General features: G+C 48.9%; 1 long non-coding RNA gene across 1 annotated transcript; it reads left to right on the top strand.

The window, feature by feature from the left end:
* Positions 1-1,546: 1,546 nt before the first annotated feature.
* On the top strand, positions 1,547-3,246 carry LOC144142187 (uncharacterized). Its single transcript, XR_013316878.1, has 2 exons — positions 1,547-1,907; positions 2,845-3,246. It is a non-coding gene; the product is annotated as an uncharacterized LOC144142187 (long non-coding RNA).
* The last annotated feature ends 828 nt before the right edge of the window (positions 3,247-4,074 follow it).

Genomic DNA, 4,074 nt, shown 5'->3' with positions numbered 1-4,074 from the left:
TGCGACGTGGTCACCAGCTCATCCCCGACGCGTCCGATCTATTTCAGTGATCAACTTGGCATTAGGGGAAAAAGCTTTGCAGAGCTAAACACGTTTACAGCGCCGATGAAAGTGCCGCGACCGTGACGGCGTTTGCTACTCGCAGGTTCACCGATCGATGGTCGTACGAAGTGAGATTTTAAGTGAATTAAATTTCTAGTTTAAACTAATACTCTAGGTGACAAAGACTTCTCAAAAACAGCCGATCAAAAAAGAAGCGTGACGCAATCGGCGAGGATCGCGCTTTAAAAAGCCAGCGAGTCCGGCGGACCGCAGGTTCGCCTGCTGCGGTGCGCCGCTCTTTTGCGTACCTGCACACTATGCATGCACTTTCATTAAACAGTGCTCGTTTGCGTCCCCGTTACGAATACATGGTGCAGCGTTAGCTTGCCGTTTTATTGCGTGTCTCAGTGACAAAATGCCGCGACCGTCAGAAGCGTGAAATCTGTTTCCGATTCCGAAATTAGTGGCCGTAAAACAAAGTGGTCCGGCGAACTAAGAGGCCGTGCGCTTTCCTTGTTTGCTCTCACTTTACTTAATTACGCTCTTGCAGCGTACATTCCCACTTCGTACTTAATAGCCTAGAATGAGGGTCAGCAACGGCCGAGTTCCATAGGCGGAGTTCCAAAGGCGGAGGGCTGGACGGCAAATCGGGTGGGAGGAGGAGGGGGCTTTGAATGCAAAGAGAAAAAAATTCAGCGAATTTCTAATAATATTTGACAATAATCTGGCGAAGTGTGAAGATGTGGGGGCAATTCAACTGGAGGACGCCAATTCTCTGTTCTTGTCTCGCTGTCTAACTCCATTTGAAGTCAAAACTGGCGTGTCGGCGTTCAGATTCGACGACCCCTGCACTAGAAAACCAAAACAGTCAGTGATGACCGTATGTAAATATTCGGGGCCCCGCGCCGTGTATGCGGCTGTGTTATGTGATGTTATAGAAGTACACATCTCTGCAGGCAGCGGGCGTGTGGTTTGGTGCATGTTTTGAGCTTAATTTGTTTATTTGGTGCTATTGCCCCACCTACTCGCTAGTATACATGTACCCTGCCGTTCGTAAATCGTGCGGCGTAAAACGTTAAGCAAGAATCATTTAGTTTGCGAAAATACGAAACAAAACTTCCACTCGTTTCAAAGGCGGTGCCAGGCCTGCAGTGTCAGCTGAGTCGGCTGAGCAATTCTTGCGTTCGCTTGTATGCTCCCGCTGAAGCAACCTTTTGCAGTTACCTCAGGATATAGGATGAGCAGAGTTCCGTGTTTATGCTACTCGTGAACTTTCCTTTGTCGACCGCACGCAAGAAGAAAAAACTGTAACTGTAGTCAAACATTTAAACCACCCGACCTGGCGATACTGTCCCACGCAGCGACCACCGCGACAGCTCGCTCAATAGAAAGCCGACAAATCGGCTTATTTTAGCGGATATTATTTTGTTTAGCCTCTGCAACTACTTTAAGGGCTATTTCATACAGTATGCGGTTATTTAAACACGCCACAAAGAGCCACAACCAACTTTCTCTCTGGCTTGTAATGGACCCTATGCGAAATTGCTTGGTGATCTAGCAACACTGATGTAAACAAGACCGTCCGCCATATTGGTACGGGCGACGATCGCGAAGTCTCGCATTGTTTACTGTGGAAAAGTAGGTGACGGTAACGCGGTATGGCTCAAACTGGACTGCGTTTTTTGGGTCCCGACCACGGATTGTGGACGAAGGACTCGTCTGCGCTGCCGACTGTGTCTGAGGACTCACACCACTCGTGGTGCCGCGCCGAAGACCCATCCGAGCCCAGCGCAGCAGGCATGCCGCCTAGCCACCGAGCCGCATTGCTCGCCTTCATCGGTGCGGACAAACACGTGCGACTCGCAGTAAGTAAATCTTTGTTTTTTACTTGACGCGAGTTAACCGGTATGAGCATTTGTACAGCACTTTGTTCACCGTTGTTTACCATGTAAATGCGTAGCGGGGACCCTGTTGCAGTAACCCTGAAAGAGGAAAGCGACAATCGCCAGACCGTACCGCTAGTGGATGGATTAGGTATTTTCAAATGCTGTACATCGAATTTACGGGACGATTTTTGGCGAAGATGTTTACGGAAAGGTTGCGGCCGTTTTCCGTGACGGTCGTCCGCCCGTGCGTTTGCCGCAAAGCATTCGTGCTTTGCGGCGAAGTCAACTACAAAAGTGCACATGCGCCTTGAATTTTCGTTTTTGTGTGTGTTTTCATTATTTATTGCGCATGTCCTGCCGCAAAAATCTGTTTGTGCGTCTGGCTTGTCCTTTTTTGGCAGTGGGGTGGTTGTGGTAGCTTCTAAAGCGCATGTTTTGAGTGTGCCCGAACAGATAATACCGTAAAACCTCGTTAGCTCGAACTCACTGAACTAAAAATTTTTTTTTTAAATTCGATGGGTCATCGGTATAGCCAGAATGTTTACCTGTTTATCTGGAAAGGTTTTGGAAGTGAGTTCCAGATAATCATAATATTGCTTGCTTAAGTTATGACGAACACGAATATGCGGGTACTGGTATCATTACCCACGGTGAGGTTCTCTTGTAAGTACATTAACAAATCATGCAGCGATACTTGCACGCTCGAACTTGAAAAACAATTTTGACATCATTGCTGTTTGAGGTGTAGATTATTGCCCTTGCAACAGTGTTAAGCAAGACACCAAATCTGGTCATTTTGAGTCGAGATGTTCCTTGCGGCCACTGCTTTCTGCTCTGTCCCTGTAGCATAAACTGTAGCGGATTAGTCCTGTTCTTCCCTGAGTGCTATTTACTGTTACTCTCTCTGTTCTTGCAGGTTGGGCCTCATCCATGTGGTCAGCAGCTGCTTTCGCTCCCAGAGAAAAATTGACCGGCCCTATGTTGTGTGCCTCACCTCTGAGACGGACAGTGGGGCGATTGTGGAGGCAGCGTGCGAGTGCCCGGCGGGTTGCAGTGGAGCATGCAGTCACATCCTGGCAGCTGTACTCGTCCTCTTGCAAGCCCAAGGTTTTAAAGAGGCGCCACCGGAGCTTGCGTGCACAACTGCCACGACAGTGGGGACGTCTGAGACAGCAGGGCATCAAGCCAGCGAGTGTCCAAGACATTGACTGGAGAAGCCCGCAAGAAAATGGCCCCTCCCTTCCCTTGCCAATGCGTCTGTTCGGCGCACGTCGAGTGCAGGAGCAATGCGAGCAGCAATAAAGTGTCTTGCAAGCGCTCGGGAGAAAACTTGGTAGCCTTTGGAATGGGTTTTTTGCCTCAGTTTTGCTGGCCTCACCCCCCCCCCCCCCCCACACACACACAGTAACAGAAACGAGGACTGGCATGTCACCTGGAGGGTCACCTATGAGCTACCAGCTAGCATTCAAGCAACATCACGCCGTGGTCATCTCGCGAGCACGCAGAGGCTGGGCAATGTCGTGTTTACTAGACCGCTGCATGCAGGGGTGCGCGAATGCTGTTCCATTTATATCCACAGTTTGCTATATTGCACGCGCTATAAATCAGCGAAGTATTTTAATTTACTAGGATTTTCACTGTGGATACAAAAAAAGCAAAACCACTCAAGCTGATGCGCGGTGGACTGATGCAACTCGGGCCGTTTTTTTTTTTTTTGATGAAAACTTGAACATTTCCTCACCTACCTACATCAATGGCCACTATCATTACGCCGGAGGCATGCATGCAGTATGTGACAAACTAGAGGAGTGAGTGTGTATTTTAGTCGCAAAATATTCGACAGTAAATACATCGCGGCTGAAATGACAATGGGCAACAAGTTAACTTGACGTAAACAAACCTGTCAGCCCGGCAAATCGGGAACCAAGTGCAGAAACTCGAATTTTCCAACGTCAGATCATCATAAAACAGTGTACGCCACTTCCGCAACGACAGGCGGTTAAATGCACCGAAAAGAAACTAACAACTTACTCCGATACCGTGCGCGCCCGCCACAGAGGAAATTTTTAACCGCGCCGTGACGGCGTAGTGCGGCAAGAAAAGTTTACAGCCCTAGGTAAGATAAAGGCTCGTGTAGGGGCTAAGC

This window comes from Haemaphysalis longicornis, unplaced genomic scaffold (genome assembly GCF_048455015.1).
Source record: "Haemaphysalis longicornis isolate Haplotype H1 unplaced genomic scaffold, Haemaphysalis longicornis Haplotype H1 scaffold_6, whole genome shotgun sequence".
NCBI lineage: Eukaryota > Metazoa > Arthropoda > Arachnida > Ixodida > Ixodidae > Haemaphysalis > Haemaphysalis longicornis.
The sequence above is the reverse complement of the archived record's forward strand: the minus strand, read 5'-3'. Positions and strand labels throughout refer to the sequence as shown.